Genomic DNA, 18,085 nt, shown 5'->3' with positions numbered 1-18,085 from the left:
AGAGAAACCACACAGATGTCTGTCGTGTGCTTCAGAAACTAAGAGAGAACAATCTCTATTGTAAATTGGAGAAGTGCGAATTCCATTGTGAACAGGTTAAATTCCTGGGTTATGTCATTTCCACTGCTGGTTTTTGGATGGACCAAGAGAAACTTTCAGCAGTCCTGCAGTGCCTGGTTAAGACCCTGACTGATATGACCAGAAAGGACGGTAACCCACAGTGTTGGTCTCCGGAGTCCATTAAGGCCTTTGAGAGTCTCAAGGCTGCCTTTGTTTTTGCTCCTGATCCTATGTTACCTTTTATCCTTGAGGTTGATGCTTCTGAGACTGGACACCTTCTGTCTCAATGTCCTACCTCTGAGAGCGCTTTTCATCCTTGTAGCTACTTTTCCAAGAAATTGTCTCCTGCGGAGTGCAATTATGAAATTGGTGATAGAGAGCTGTTAGCGATCATTTTAGCCCCGAAAGAATGGAGACATTTACTCGAAGATACCACTGTGCCAGTTTTCATTCTTACTGACCATAAGAATCTCACATTCTTGTCTGAGGCTAAACACCTCTCTCCCTGAAGGGAGCGATGGGCTCTTTTCTTGTCTAGTTTCAATTACATTGTCTCATTCTTACCCAGTACTAAGAATGTAAGGGCTGACGCTTTGTCACAACAATTTTCCTCCACTTCCAAGATGGAGTCAGTTCCGGTTCCTGCGATTCCTCCTGATCGTATTCTGGCTACGGTTCGCACCAGTCTCACTTCTCCTTTGGGTGACAAAATTCTTGCCACTCAGGTCCATGCTCCACCTGAGAAACCTTGTGACCGCTGCTTTGTAACAGAGAGTCTGCGTACTGCTGTGCTCCAGCCTTACCATTCTCCCAAGGCTGCTGGCCATCCTGGGAAGAATAAACTCTTTTGGGCCATTTCCCAACAATTCTGCCTGTTCCATGTGTGTTCAGAGTAAGACTCCATGACACCTTCCAGTGGGCCTCCTCCAACAACCCATACCCAATGTAGAGAGGCCCTGGACCCACCTGTCTATGGATTTCATTGTGGAGTTACCCAACTCCCAGGGCAACACAGTTATCCTTATGATGGTTGACCGGTTCTCAAAAATGTCCCATTGTATTCCACTTAAGAAGTTGTCCACTTCTAAAGGAACTGGTTTCCTTTTTTTGCTTGGGAGTACTTTCGCTTACATGGACTACCCAAGGTGATTGTCTCGGACAGGGGAAATCAGTTTGTGTCCCAGTTCTGGCGAGCCTTTTGTGCACAGTTGGGAATTCAGCTTGCTTTCTCCTCTGCATATCACCCCCAGTCTAATGGGGCCCCAGAATGAGCCAATCAGTCCTTGGAGCAATTTCTATGTTGCTATATTTCTGACCATAACAACAACTGGTCAGACCTCTTACCGTGGGGGGAGTTTGCTCACAATAGTGGCTTGAATTCTGCTTCCCAATTGTCCCCATTTATGGCGAACTATGGTTTCCAACCTTCCATGTTGCCTGACTCGTTTGTTCCAAAGAGTATTCCTGCATTAGAGGAGCATCTCTCATTTCGTTCCACTTGGGCAGAAGTCCAGGAGGCTTTGCGACATGCTAATGATAGGTACAGACTCCATGCTGACCTCAGACACCTGCCTGTGCCTTCCTACCAGGTTGGGAACAGGGTCTGGCTGTCATCTCGCAACCTCCGACTTCGTGTTCCCTCTCTGAAGTTCACACCTCGGTTTATTGGGCCTTTCCGTATTCTTCGCAGGATTAACCCAGTGGCTTATGCATTAGACCTTCCTTCCTTCCTAGCTGCCATAACCCCAGTATCCTCTTGTTCGACCGGCGGTCCGCTTCAAGATAAAAGTGGTCTCTGCGGCGAGATCACTTTTATTGGCGGCGGGAGAGGGCCCCCCTCCCGCCGCGCTCTGGTGCCCTCCGCCGCTTACCGGAGCCAACGGCAGCGGCGGAGGTGATCGGGTCCTTCTGCTGGCTGGGCATGGAGATGAGTGAGGGGAAGATGGCCCCCACCCATCTCCATGACATTGCAGGGCAGAAGTGTCGTCAAAACGTCACTTCCGCCCATAGCTCTTAAAGGGCCATTTTTTTTTTAATTCTTTTTTTAAATTACAATTTTTTTTTTATTGCATTTTAGTGTAAATATGAGATCTGAGGTCTTTTTGACCCCAGATCTTATATTTAAGAGGTCCTGTCATGCTTTTTTTCCCATTACAATGGATGTTCACATTCCTTGTAATAAAAGTGACACAATTTAAAAAAAAAAAAATAGCGTAAAAATAAAAAATAAAAGGTAAAATACATTGAGAAAAAAAAAAGGGTAAAAGTTTGTTGCCATTCCAGGAGTGGGCGCAATTTTGAAGCGTGACATATTGGGTATCAATTTACTCGGCGTCACATTATCTTCCACAATATTAAAAAAAATTGGCCTAACTTTACTGGTGTCTTATTTTTTAATTCAAAAAAGTGTATTTTTTCCAAAAAAAAATGCGCTTGTAAGACCGTTGCGCAAATACGGTGTGACAGAAAGTATTGCAATAACCGCCATTTTACACTCTAGGGCAGGGGTCTCTGAAGTACGGCCCGCGGGCCACATCCGGCCCTCTGGGATGGTTTTTCCGGTCTGCAGGTTGAGTTGTCAGACTCACTGCATAGTCGGTTCCGGCTCAAGCTACTTCGGGGAGCAGGAACTGCGCTACATAATCACCCCTGATAGTGTGCAGCGCAGGTCCCGCAGTCCGGAGCCTGTCCAACTCAGCACCTCACTAGTTGTTGATTGCTAGGACATACTGCACGTCTCGGGTCCCGCCCCTCTGTTAGCATCAGTGTCCTTTACGGCTGTGCTTTTGGCTACTATGTGCCTGTGTAACATCTGGGCGGGAGCCAGGAGGTGCAGCAGAACAGCACTGAAGCCGGACACAGACGTAAGAGGGTCACTACTAGTGGTGATGGGGACACAAATGTGAGACTGGGGCTCTTTTGAGGGACACAATTGTGCTGGGGTCTCTGATGGGGGGCATAAATGTGGAAGGGGGGCTCCAAGGGGGACACAATTGTGCTGGGGGGCATAAATGTGGAAGGGGAGCTCTGAGGGGGATACAATTGTGCTGGGGTCTCTTATGAGGGGCATAAATGTGGAAGGGGGCTCTAAGGGGGATACAATTGTGCTGTGGTCTCTGATGGGGGGCATAAATGTGGAAGGGGGGCTCTGATTTGGACATAAATATGTGAGGGGCTCTGATGAGGACACAGATGTGCAGCGGGGGTCTAATAGGGACATAAATGTGCAACAGGGGTGTGATGGGGACGCAGTGTGTATGGGGATTCTTATAGGGACACAAATATGCAGGGGGGCTCCGATGGGGGCACAAATATGGAAGGGGGCTCTGATGGGAATACAAATATGCGGGGGGGTTCTTATTCGGGCACAAATATTCATGGGGGGGGTGCTGTGATGGGGCCACAAATATGGAAGAGGGCTCTAAGGGGGACAGAAATATGCAGGGGGGCTCTCATGAGGACACAAATGTGCAGCGAGGGGTCTGATGAGGACCAAATGTATGGAGGTGTGTGTGTGTGTGTGTGTGTTGACGGTAACACAGATGTAAGGCCCTGTGCACACTGGAAGTTTAGCCCCCGTGTATGAGGTTACAGCTTTTAGGTGCGGGCAGGGTATACAGGTGTGCCATCAAGCTCTACTGCCGTCAGCCTGTCAAATTCTATTTTATTCTGCTGCAGATTCATTAAAAAAAAAAAAAAAAAAATTTATTGGCCCGCAAATGTGTGAAAAATGCACAATGTGGCCCCCGAAGTGAAAAGTTTGAAGACCCCTGCTCTAGGGCAGGGCTCAAAATTTCAAGTCCTAAGCTACTAGCCAGGCCTTAAGAGTTACTCGCCACCAGTTGCCCCACCCAACCCCTACCATGCCCCGCTCCTATACACGCCCTCATAAATTCTTATGAAATTACACTTAAATGTTTTATGCAGAATTAAGTTACACAAATAAATATTAACAACTTTATCACTCATGCCCATCAATGCAGCCTCACCCGTGCCCATCAACGCAGCATGAACAGTGCCCACTAACGTAGCCTCACCCGTGTCCATCATTGCAGCCTCACCCATGCAGCCTCACCTATGTCCATCATTGCAACTTCATCCATGCAGCCCCACCTGTGTCCATCATTGCAGCCTCACCAGTGCAGCCTCACCTGTGTCCATCATTGCAGCCTCACCTGTGTCCATTATTGCAGCCTCACCCATTAAGCCTCACCTGTGTCCATCTTGCAGCCTCACCAGTGCAGCCTCACCTGTGTCCATTATTGCAGCCTAACCCACGCAGCCTCACCTGTGTCCATCGTGCAGCCCCACATGTGTCCATCGTGCAGCCTCACCAGTGCAGCCCCACCTGTCTCCATCGTGCAACCGGATCCTGACCCCGCACCTGTGACAGACAGAACGCCAGTCCAATGCCAGGGCGCGTTCTGTCTGTCACAGGTGTGGAGTCAGGAGGGGCTGTGTGTGACAGTGTGTGGACTTAAATTGTAATGTAAAGCTGCTACAGCATGTAAACCCCGCTCTGATCAAGCCGGATCTCCTCTTCCGCCACACGTCTTCCGCTATAATGATCCGGCCGCCCCCTCTGTTCCTCCACACTCTCTCTGGGAGAATGGCTCCCATTCATCCCAAGCGGAAGTCGGTGCTCGTACCCCGCTCCCAGGCAGCCCAGCTCCTCGCCAGACCTCATTTTCCACTTGCAAAATGCGAGTGGAAAATTTGAGGGCTGCTCTAGGGTGTTAGAAAAAAAAAAAAAGTATAATGTTTGGGGGGGTTCAAAGTAATTTTCTAGCAAAAAAAACTGTTTTTAACTTTTAAACACATCTAAAAAAGAGGCTCGGTCCTTAAGTGGTTAAGAGGACCTGTCATGCTTTTTTCTATTACAAGGGATGTTTACATTCCTTGTAATAGGAATAAAAGTGACACTTTTTTTTTTTTAAAGAACAACGTAAAAATAAAAAGTAAAATAAATAAGAAAAAAATAAATACATTTTTAAACGCGCCCCGTCCCGCCGAGCTTGCGTGCAGAAGCGAGCGCATACGTGAGTAGCGCCCACATATGAAAATGGTGTTCAAACCACACATGTGAGGTATTGCCACGATCGGTAGAGTGAGAGCAATAATTCTAGCCTCAGACTTCCTCTGTAACTCAAAACATGCAACCTGTAGAATTTTTTAAACGTCGCCTATGGAGATTTTTAAGGGTAAAAGTTTGTCGCCATTCCACAAGCGGGCGCAATTTACTCAGCGTAACATTATCTTTCACGATATATAAAAAAAAAAATTGGGCTAAATTTATTGTTGTCTTATTTTTTATTTTAAGAAAAGTGTATTTTTTTAAAAAAAAGTGCGCTTGTAAGACCGCTACGCAAATACAGTGTGACAGAAAGTATTGCAACGACCGCCATTTTATTCTCTAGGGTGTTAGAAAAAAAATGTATAATGTTTGGGGGTTCCAAGTAATTTTCTAGCAAAAAAACTGCTTTTAACTTATAAACAACAAATCTCAAAAAGAGGCTCGGTATTACACCCAGGGGGCTGAAAACCCAAGAGATGTAATAGTTAGGTTTCACTATTCTGAAGAGAAATCAAAAATCATGGAAAAAAAAAATGCGGAAATCGGCAGGAATCTCCTATGAAAGAGCCGAGTTACAGATTTTCTCAGATTTATCCATAGAGACTTTAACAAGAAGGAGACTCCTTAAACCATTGACTGAACAAATGAGGACACCTAATGTACCATATCAGTGGGGATTCCCAGCCTGTCTTAAAGGGAAGAAAGATGGTCGAACTGCAGTCCTGAGATTCATGGAAGATCTGGCAGACTTCTGCCATAAATTGGACATCTCACCCCCCCTTTACCAGGATGGGAGGAAAAGGAAGGAACATCATTTCGCCAAAGCTATATGAGATGGACTTATAGTGAGGGGAGAAGGGGAGGGAGAGGGGGAGGAAGAGGGGGGGTCCACATAGGGAAGTATCCCTTGGAAGAGAAAGTTTATATTAGAAGGGAATTTGAGAATAATGAGTGAGGGTGACAGGCATGTAGAGGGGAGGAGGGAAGCGGGAGGGGGGGTCTGAGGTACTGGCAGGTGAGCTGGAGGTGTCAGAAGTAACTGCCCCCTTGAAGATATGTAGATAAGGCGACATCTGGATGGTGCCCGCCAGGTCCATATATTGAACAGAAGGAGGGAATCTGTTCAGCCTCTTGCAGATCTATTGTTCCAGAGCTGGGGGTAGATATACTATCGGGGGGGGGGGAGGTGGGTGGGAATTGGGGGTGTCTTTTTTGTGTCTCTCCCTCTCCTCTCTCTCCCTATGTGCTCTTTTTCCCTCCCTTTTTTTCACCTCTCTCGGTCAAACAGACGCTCCTTGTGTTGAACCATGACTACGATAAATCTAGTTACTTATAATGTAAGAGGACTAAACAGCCCAAATAAAAGGTATAAGGTAAATAAAGAGTTGCATTTTTTTTTAGGGGCGAATGTGGTTTGTTTCCAGGAAACACACATTACACATATGTCTCTGGGTGTAGACTGTCCTCGCACTCGTTCCCCACGTGGTTCTATGGAGAGTCAACATCCAGCCACTCATGGGTTGTGGCCTTAGGTTTTGATAAAACAATGGTATTCGTAGTAAAGGAGTGTCTGGCAGACCCTGAGGGAAGGTTTCTTTTTATAAAAGGGAAATTGTTTAATATGGAATGTACCTTTGCAAATATTTATTCCCCAAATAGGGAACCAGATACATTTTTAAGGAAAACCCTGAATAAACTTGGGGTATTCAAAGAGGGTAAACTTATAATAGCAGGCGATTTAAACCTAATCATAGATCCACGGGTAGATACTACAGGGGGCCTTTATACAGCTCAACTATACAGCTCAAAGACAAAAAGTAATAAAAAACTGTTACTGGATTATCAGCTGGTAGATGCATGGAGGATTAAACACCCAGGGAGACAGGATTATATTTTTACTCCCCAGTCCATGGGTCATTCTCAAGGATTGATTATGTGCTAACAGAACACCAATTGGTACCATCTCTTAAAGGTGCTGACATTAAAGCAATTACTCTTTCTGACCATGCCCCAGTAGTGATTCAATTAGAAATATCAGGAGGTCTCCCGTGGGAAAGAACTGTAAATGAAACAATTCTCTTATGGGTTTTTGAGCAGATTGAGCAGGATCCATTAATGATGCATTAGAAACCCCCCGGTCAATTCTGTGGGAGTCACATAAGGCTTTCATAAGGGGAATATTAAAAGGGATTTGAGCAGGGAAGAATAGAGAGCGGGGGGAGAAAATGAGCACTTTACATAGAGAGATACAGGAATTAGAACAAATGACGAGACCTAAAGGTATCCCAGAGAGACAAGAACTAATGGTAAAAAGGGAGGAGTTAGTGGAATTGTTAGAAGAGGAGAAAAAGCGTGCTTTTCATATAGTAAATAAGGAGAGGTATCAATGGGGTAATAAATCTGGGAAATGGTTGGCTAGAATAGTAAAGGAAAAAAAAAACGTATCTTTTATCCCTAATTAGAAACGATAATGGAGAGATGGTGTACTCATTTCCTGAAATAGCGAACGTATTCCACACTTTTTATAGTTCCTTGTATAATGTGAGGCAGAGAGGGGAAAATAGAGGGAAACTAGATATGGAAGCCCAAGAGTACCTGCAGGGCCTAGACCTTCCCATGGTGCCTAAGGAGGAGCTTGAACAACTTGAAGCTCCGGATACGCACAAAGTGGTGGGGAAAGCACTAAAGAATATGGCCCTGGGAGAGAGCCAACGGTACCCAACGAGTACTCTACTCTATACTATAAAACATTCCAAAAGCTTCTGGTCCCTAAGTTATGCGACTACATGAATATATTAGCATAAGAAGAGACCCTGCGAGAGGAATCATTATTGGCCTATATAACCCTTATTCTAAAAGAGGGGAAGGATCCAGCAGCCCCAGCAAGTTATAGGCCAATACCTTGGTTAAATACAGATATTAAGATCTTTGCCAGAATAATCGCGGAAAGATTAAAACTGTTGCTACCAAGCTGGATCCATAATGATCAGGTAGGGTTTGTGACAGGGAGAAAGGGGAAGGATAACTGCCTGAAGTCTATGTTCTTGATACATGAAGTTAGAGGGAGGGAGACCCCAGTCGCAGTTCTGTCAACAGATGCCAAAAAGGGCTTTGACAGGGTGGACTGGGGTTTTATGTTCGGAACATTGAGACATCTTGGTGTGGGTGAGAGGATGATGCGATGGATATCGGCCTTCTACCACCACCCAACGGCTAAAATTTGAATACATGGGAATTTATCTCCTCCCCTTGAACTATTTAACGGGACGAGGCAGGGGTGCCCCCTCTCCCCAATGCTGTTTGTAATAGCATTGGAACCCCTATTATCTGCAATTCGTAAAAACCCGGATATTAGAGGGGTGAGAATGGGGGGAAGGGAGTATAGAGTGACCGCCTATGCAGATGATTTGCTTTTTTATATATTTCTAATCCCAGGACAACAACCCCAATAATATTAGAAGAGTTGAGTTGATATGGAAAACTGACTAACTTTAAAATAAATATGTCCAAATCCGAGATTTCGAATATAACTACACCAAGGGAGGAACAGCAGGCAATCCAACCCAAATTCTCCTTTGTATGGTGCAAGGAGGAATTGGGATATTTGGGAATAAAGCTGACTGCATCCCTGGGGACTATGTTCAAGGCTAATTATAGCCCAATGCTTAATAAGATTAAGGAACAACTGAACACTCTGAGACACAAATCCCTCTCGTGAATAGGGAGAATAAACGCATTAAAGATGAATATCTTACCAACGATGATATACATTTTTCAAATGATTCCAATAACACTTCCTCAGGATTAGTTTGGGAAATGAAAATCAATGGTACTAAAATACATATGGGCACATAAACGTCCTAGGATCGCATATGCAACACTGGTGAAGGAAAAAAAAAAAAAAAAAAGACAGGGGGGTTAGCAGCACCGGATTTTAAGAAATACTATCAGGCGATCTCTATCTCCTAGATTCCAGACTGGATTCACAATAAAGAAGGAAAAAGCTGGGTAAACATAGAGATATCACAAAGTAAAGTTGATGTAGGGAAGATGGTTTGGATACCACCGCCACACCGAGATGTAGCCTCCAGCACAAACCCACTAACTAGAAATACTTTTAAGATATGGGAGGGATTGGGTAGATTACACCATTGGGATTACAAGTCACCATTAATGTCCATATTAGGCACAAACTACTTTAAAGGGGTTATAAACCTTTGTGGTTTTTCACCTCAATGCATTCTATGCATTGAGGTGAAAAACCTCTTGCAGTGCAGCAGCCCCCCAGTGCCCCCGTTTTACTTACCTGAACCCTCTTTTTCTTACGCCGGGGATGAGCACACAACCTCTAGCCGGTGTCTCGTGTCCCGATTGGCTAGATTGATAGCAGCGCAGCCATCGGCTCCCGCTGCTGTCAATCAAATCCAATGACGCAGGTGCCGGGGGTCGGGGCCAAGTCCGGCATTCATGTCTATGAATGCAAATGCTGGACTCTGGAGCGCGCCTGCAACCCGAGGGGCTTATCTGATGTGGGTAGGAGCCGCGAGAGCTGCCGGGGGACCCCAGAAGAGCAGGTTCGGGGCCACTCTGTGCAAAACAAGCTGCACAGTGGAGGTAAGTATGATATGTTTGTTATTTTAAACAAAAACAAAAAAACGAATCCTTACAATCACTTTAAGCCAGGGAAAGAAGAACACATATATTTCACTAGATGGGCAAAAAAAAAGGAAATACTATTGCAAGATGTGATGAAAGGGAATAGATTACACACATATGTGTAAATCGCACATGAATGGGGCAATAAACCACTAGAAAAATGGAGGTACACACAATTACAGCATTTTACACAATCACAACCACTGCGGGCAAAAGTATACATGAGGTTAATAGAGAAATTATTCTGCTCCCCTTCAAGTTTAAATCAAAGCATATCTAAATTATATAAAATTCTGATTACGGAAGTAGAACATGAACACCCACCCTATTTGGGGAAATGAGAAGAGGAAATAGGACCCCTTAGAGACGAGGAACACAGGAAAAAAAAATCTTAAGAATAGCTTGTTTTTCCTCAAGGGACGCTAGGACAGTGGAAATGTGCTATAAGCTATTGGGAAGATGGTACGTGACCCCCCAGAGAGCGCATAGGCTCGGGGCAGAGGGCCCTCCAACTTGCTGGAGAGGCTGTGACACCCCGGTGAACTGTGCGCATCTGTGGTGGAAATGCATAAAGATACAATCTTATTGGGAGGGAATTATAGGATCGATTTATCAAATAACGGGAGAACGGATTCAGAAGGACCCTGGAAATGTTTATTTCATGATAAGAAAAATGTGGTCTCTCAATACAAGAACACCTTAATTCCATATCTCTTAAACGCAGCTAAAAGTTTGATTCAGAGTCTACTGGGAACCCAAGAACCCCCGTAGATGAAGGAGTGGGTAGTAAGGGTGGAATGGGGGAGATCCATGGGAGGAAACAATACACACAGTAGAGGACTCATTGGAGGCATACCGTAGTATATGGGGGAAATGGACAGAGTTTAAAAAATCCTGTGGATATATGTCCATAATGGAGGCTTAGGGAGACTGGGGAGATGGGGGTGGGATTGTTGGGGAGATGGTCTTTTTTTTTTTTTGTGGTGTTTGTGTTTGGGTGGGATTGGGGAATAAATGTAGGAATGTGATATACAACGTATAGGTAAGTGGTTGGGTGATCCTCTATGATATACGGCACCTCATCCCAAGATTTGTAAAAATCATCAAAAGAGGGAGGAAGGTATATAGGGATTATAGCAGTGCCAAAGACAACAACCTCATTTAAGTAAAAACATATATTTTTATTAACACAAGTCCTAAAAAACAAATTATACAGATTACAAAGATTAGGTGTGCATCAAGAAATAGACCATTTAAAATCCTTAGTAGCGATTTTCAACGAGATTCAGCCTGGGAGTGTGGTGGCCCGTCCCGTGAATAGGTATTAAAGGAGTCCTACATGTTTCCCTGGAAACGGCTTCCTCAGGGACAGATGGTTTTACCTAATGCGCTACTTTATAATCTATAGAAAAAATAACAGTCAGATATTCTGCATACAGCCTTACAAATGCAATAATATAAAAAGTACATTACAACATTTGAGGAATATTTTTTGCTATGTTTGCGGGCTGTCATGCATGAAACCAATCACTCCATGTCCAAAGGAATGGCCACAGATGCCATACCGCACATTGACATGTCATCCCTCACCCATCCGCCCGAACCAAATCACCCACAAGGGGAAGAAATTGAACTCGATAAATGCTTTATTAGATTCCAACGCCTATTAGAAAAGAAAGTGCGTATCTATTGGCACAAGGTGTACTTTGAAAAATACGTTGAACACCAAATTGTCCCATGGGGACTCAGAATACAGATCTTTCCCAATATTAAAAAAACCACAGATCCCCTCAAAAAAGCTTGGGAAGATAATCTACAAGCATGCTCTTTCAGTATGATCAGCATGCTATGTCAGGAATATGAGAAGGAATTAAATTTACTTGATACTTCAATCAATGAATGGCTCTCCGAGCGTGCTGCCGACATGTCTTCCCCGAGGTTCGCCCAAAGGGATAAAAACCTTCGAGCCCACCTCGAGGAATACACGGTAGAGATAATCAATAATAAAGAAAATAAGTTTCTGCGTGATAAACTTGCACATACCAATGGCTATGCCTATAGATGGGATAGTAATGTCCCTAAACAACCTACCAACAAACCTAGTTCTGAGAATGTACTTAGAAATAACAATGAAGCACCTAACATTTTCTCCACTTCATTCTCTTCTAGTTCGTCCACCACATATCGTGATCTTTCACAAGACAGGATTCCAAAAAGAAGGAAAGGAGAGTTAGCTACCACGTCAACGGATTCTATCCGACGCACTTTTGGAGCCACAAATGCCACCAAGTCTATGTTGGCCCGACCTAAATCCACCAGCACTTCCACTCCGCTCACACGAGCACTACCACGACCCCCACTAACGAGCACTCGTTCTGCGCACCCGGCACCTATTTCAACAACTACGGCATCTCTTGCTCTCCCTGCTCCCCCTGGAAGACGGGTAAGTGAACCGAATCTGATCACTATGTTTCCCCCTACACAACAATCCATGGACCCTAAGTTAGCACCTATTTTTTTACCCCAGGCACTGGACTCAGTACAGAGTCCCACACCTCAGCACCTAGAAGCCCCAGGCCCCAACGAACACATGACTTAGATGTTATAAACTTATCTTCATTCTCTTTAACTCCACAACAGATCAAAGTACTTCAACTAGGCCTCACTTTCTGCCCTTCTGCAGAATTTGATAAATTCCAATTTATTAAGGACATTCACCTTTTTGCAAGAAAACTACTATACAAGGTTATCTATGATAAACCCTTACAAACTCAAACCGCAGAGCCACCATTGGAAAACACGGTCCCCACATTGGCCGAAATTCAGGCCCTTGAGGACTTACTCACACTTCTTGAAGAGGGAGGAACCGAGGATGAATGCCAACTACAGCTTGACTGTGGTGGCATTGTAGTCTCCGGTGTTTCCTTTCCTCCCCCGTCCTCCTTTAAACCTAAATCCAAATCCTTCCCTTCCCTTTCAGTTAACCCAAACATTTGGGCTTTTGTAGAACAAATTTCTCATACTATCAAACACCACGAATTTTCCTCTTCTCACCCATCTAATTTGTCTCTTGCCCTAAAACAGGCCCTCAAATCTCTACAGAACCACCCTGGGCTGGTAATTAAGCCGGCCGATAAGGGTGGGAATGTGGTCGTTATGGATGTTGCGGCATATGAACTCATGTGCCGCAACATCCTGGACAATAAAAACTGGTACCGACCTATTTCACGTACTTTGATTGATAACTTTGCCACTGAATACTACGAACTTATTTTTTCTGCGTACCATAAGGGACTATTGATGCCAATACCTGGAAATTCCTTAATGTAAAGGACCCTAAAATACCCACATTTTACGCTTTACCCAAAGTTCATAAATCTCTTAAGTGTCCTCCTGGCCGTCCTATTGTGTCAGGTTGTCTAAGTCTGACTGAAAATGCAAGTGCGCTTGTTGATAAATACTTAAATCCACACGTTTTGGCACTTCCTTCTTATGTTAAGGACACTATACATCTCCTTCGTATTTTAGAGACTCTACACCTACCGCCCGATGTTTGGCTGGTGGCGCTGGATGTGGAGAGTCTGTACAATACCATACCCCACAGTACAGGCATCAAGGTAATCTCTCATCTGTTACAAGAAAGGGGCCCACAATTTGAGGCCTACGGCCAATTTGTTCTTGATTTGTTAAAATTCATTTTGACGCAAAATCATTTTTTGTTCGGCACTTCCCACTTCCTCCAGGTACAGGGTGTTGCTATGGGCACTAAATGTGCACCATCTTACGCCAATCTGTACCTGGGGGGGTGGGAAAGAGAACTATTTGCTAACCCTGACCTCGCCAGATTTCTGTGCCACGTGGTGTCGTGGCACAGGTATATTGACGACGTTATATTCTTTTGGTCTGGCACGTATGACCATCTCCAACAATTTGTGGACAGTCTAGGGACTAACTCATACAATCTCAAATTTACGATGGAATGTAGTCAGCACAGGATCACCTTTCTGGATCTAGAGATTCAACTGGATCCAGAGGGTAATCTCTTTTCATCTCTGTACCGCAAAGAAACATCTGGAAACACTATTCTCCACGCAAATAGTGCGCATCCCAAACCACTCTTAAATAGCATTCCATACAGTCAATACCTCCGTATCAGACGTAACTGTTCACATGATGAGGATTTTTTTGCAGCCTCCCGTGACTTGTATGGGAGATTAAAGAACAGAGGATATAGTCACAGACTGTTAAAACGAGCTTTTAACAAAGTCAAAAAACTTGATAGGAAGAAATTGATTCATTCCTACAAACACAGGGACAACTCTCAGCCTGTCCGCCTGATAACACAGTTCTCACGACATCACAATGAAGTCAGAGAAATACTGAACAAATTTTGGCCCCTTCTTACTGCAGACAAGACTATAAAGAAATACATTCAATCTCAGCCCCAGATTACGTTCTCCATCACTAAGAGATAAAATCATAGCTAGTCATCATGCACCTAGAGAAGATGTGACACTGACATCCTTTGGCACATTTTCATGTGGCAACTGCGATATGTGCGATTTTGTTTATGATGCATGCGAAACACCGCTTCCGAATGGTCAAATCCACAAAATCAAACATAAAGTCACCTGCCAGTCCCCAGGCATAGTGTACCTGGCCACATGTGTCTGTGGCAGTTTCTATGTCGGGAAAACTAAGCGTTCATTCAATGTACGAATTCGCGACCATATAAAACCACTCTATAAGCAAAAGATATCCACCTCGATCTCGACACGTAGCAGACCATCATAAATTTGACCCTCACGTTATTGGATTTACTGCTTTGGAACATGTCCCTGGACATGTTAGAGGTGGTGACATAGACCAAAAATTATTACAACTCAAGACGAAATGGATACATACCCTGGACGTTACTAGATACCCAGGACTTAATGAATATATAAGTTTCAAACCTTTTCTTTAACTGCTAATAACTCACATTCAAGCTGAAAAGTGACAACCTCCCAAGTGTCACACAAATAATGAGCAAAATAATTCTAATGTGAAAATTAAACAGTGTATAAATTGGTAACATAAAAGTCCAAAAATAGTGACGTAGTGATATATGTGATGCTTCAGAAATAATACAGATCTTCAGTGAGCAAAAATCTTCCACCACACCGCTGTGCACTGTGATCTCCACTCCCCTTCAGCGAGCAGACTCACCAGCTATTTTTGCCTTACACTCTCGTGCTTGGCTCACAGGCTATTCCCACACAGTAGGGGGTACAATGATAATTTCCACTCAATTCCTGTTGGATATCCAGAGCATATGCTGGCGTACTCTCCACATGAAACAAAGAAAAGCGAAGCAATAGTGCAGTAACGCAACAACCTTTAATAAAGTACCACTCTCCTTCACCATTAAACTCACATTTCATAAACTTGAATCAAGCAGAATAGCACAGCACACATGGTCATCACCAAAAAACACTCTCCAAATAATAACCGGACGTATGGTGGTCACGGCGGACCCAGGCAGTCGGATGTTCGGATAACCCTCACCCGTTCCTCGCGTCTCCTGGAGCCGCTTCCCCGCTTTCCTGTATGGCGCCTCCTATCTCAGCGTCCTACGTCTAGCGCGTCAGATTGCCTCGTAGCCACGCCCCGACATGTTTCGTCACAAGGGACTTATTCATGGAATAAGTCCCTTGTGACGAAACATGTCGGGGCGTGGCTACGAGGCAATCTGACGCGCTAGACGTAGGACGCTGAGATAGGAGGCGCCATACAGGAAAGCGGGGAAGCGGCTCCAGGAGACGCGAGGAACGGGTGAGGGTTATCCGAACATCCGACTGCCTGGGTCCGCCGTGACCACCATACGTCCGGTTATTATTTGGAGAGTGTTTTTTGGTGATGACCATGTGTGCTGTGCTATTCTGCTTGATTCAAGTTTATGAAATGTGAGTTTAATGGTGAAGGAGAGTGGTACTTTATTAAAGGTTGTTGCGTTACTGCACTATTGCTTCGCTTTTCTTTGTTTCATGTGGAGAGTACGCTAGCATATGCTCTGGATATCCAACAGGAATTGAGTGGAAATTATCATTGTACCCCCTACTGTGTGGGAATAGCCTGTGAGCCAAGCACGAGAGTGTAAGGCAAAAATAGCTGGTGAGTCTGCTCGCTGAAGGGGAGTGGAGATCACAGTGCACAGCGGTGTGGTGGAAGATTTTTGCTCACTGAAGATCTGTATTATTTCTGAAGCATCACATATATCACTACGTCACTATTTTTGGACTTTTATGTTACCAATTTATACACTGTTTAATTTTCACATTAGAATTATTTTGCTCATTATTTGTGTGACACTTGGGAGGTTGTCACTTTTCAGCTTGTTTTGTGGTTAATTCACATATGTATGCACATTTTTTATAATTAGCGCTGCTATCTGATTTCACTTGGAGGGAGGGCAGGCACTAGTGAATCATTTACCATTATTTTTTTATTGTTTTAATTTAAGCAGCAGCTATCAGTGAGGGGTAGGTCTGTGAGCGCAGCATTTGGCACACAGGAGAGGGCGGTATTCCTGTGAACCATACCAAGTGACAGAATAACTCACATTCATTTGCTATTATGTTCTCCCTACCTTCTTCCCCACGTTTAAGTTTGACCTTGGTGAACTGGGATTTAGTCTTTAATCAATATGATGCTTTTAATTTTGAGTGCTGTTAAATCATTGCCTATATATTTGGCTTCAAACGTTTAACACCCAATGTGCAATAAATGACAATTTTCACCCAATGTTGCATTATATTGTAAACACTTGTTTATATTTGCTATGTAATGTTTTGGTATTTGCGAGCTGTCATGCCTGGTATTTTGAGCACACACTGAGGACTGGCCCTCCCCCTTCCCCTCTCCCCTCCCCCCCTCTCGCCCTTTGTGTGCGGGCGAGCCCTCGGGCCTCTACCCGTCCCCAGTGTGTCTTTACCCACTCACACCTAGCCCAGGGTGTGTCCATGGAGCTTGCTGCATGTTGGCATGTCCATTTGGGCTCCTCCCCCCCCCCTCCCCTTTATACCATCCTCTGGCCCCCTCTCGCCGGACGAGATCTATCCAACATCGGTTTGTGGCGCCCCCCCCCGGATATGATATGGACATACTCTGGTGCTTTCATCTGGGCTTATGTGGTACTTTGGCTGCATGGACACTCAAGGGCATTGCTTTATTAGCAACTGCCCGCTCTCAGCCACTGACACCTGGTGATCTGTTGATCTAACCATCTCCAGGGTACTGTTCGTTTTACAGTACAGCGCTGGGTCGGTAGCATGTTCACAACGCTACATGTGACCTCACCGCTAAGCCTCCTGGTCTTTGTAGGCCCGGCGGCTCTGCCATGCAGCGCATGCGCAGTGGCGATGTTTGTCCGCTCACACGTGCAGTGACGTCAGACGCTGCACGTGTGTGGGGGGCATAAGAACGCCGGCTCTCTTCACCACCATACCGCCGGGGACTCACAGGACACGGACGATTCATCTTTATCTGGCCAAGGTACATATATACACACTTTTTACTTAAACTCTTTTTGGGCTAGTATGAGCCCTCTCTTTTCTCTCCCTGGATCTGATTCTTACAAACACTTATCCTTTTCAGTGCACTGGATCACACATTTGATCCATGTGTCTTCATATACCAGCTACTGAAGTAATCTACTATACCATTTTTTTGGTAAGTTCAATACACTTTTTTGCCTTATATTCTGAACATATCACAGAACCTTTACAGCCATGTCCCTATATTTCCAGTTATTTATTTATCTATGCTGGCACGTTCTTTTTATATATGTCTCTTCTCTTATCCCTCGCTCTCCCTCGCTTATTTTTATTATTTCAGATCGAATATACTTTCTGATTCTATTCTCCACATATGGCTTAATACATTTGACATACGTGCATCCGTTGTCCTGTACACAAACTTTATAACTAAATATAGTAAGTACGAGTTTGAGACTATGTTAGTCCAATTTTTGATATGTATAGATGTGGACCCCATTTATTCTGGGGGTTCCACTTTACTTTCATCTATATTTAATTTTTATAAATACTATATCTGGATATCTTCCTGCCAGGTTCGTTCCTTTCTGCCCCCTGCAGCCACCTATTGTACTCGGCGCTTTTGGGAGTAGTTCCGAGGTTGTCCGTGTTCGTACCCGGTGCTTTCAAGGTAGTCACAAATTTCTTCCCCTTGTGGGTGATTTGGTTCGGGCGGATGGGTGAGGGATGACATGTCAATGTGCGGTATGGCATCTGTGGC

The 18,085-nt window shown here is 44.5% G+C and overlaps 1 long non-coding RNA gene across 1 annotated transcript in view; it reads left to right on the top strand.

Annotated features, from left to right (window-relative positions):
- Positions 1 to 18,085, top strand: part of LOC141141537 (uncharacterized) — a 93,085-nt gene that overhangs the window by 74,611 nt on the left and 389 nt on the right. The window contains exon 3 of the long non-coding RNA XR_012244123.1: positions 11,960 to 12,233. This is a non-coding gene — a long non-coding RNA (uncharacterized lncRNA). The remainder of the gene's footprint in view (positions 1 to 11,959; positions 12,234 to 18,085) is intronic.

This window comes from Aquarana catesbeiana, linkage group LG04, assembly GCF_042186555.1.
Source record: "Aquarana catesbeiana isolate 2022-GZ linkage group LG04, ASM4218655v1, whole genome shotgun sequence".
Classification (NCBI taxonomy): Eukaryota; Metazoa; Chordata; class Amphibia; order Anura; family Ranidae; genus Aquarana; species Aquarana catesbeiana.
Note: the sequence above shows the minus strand (reverse complement) of the source record. Positions and strands in the feature narration are given on the sequence as shown.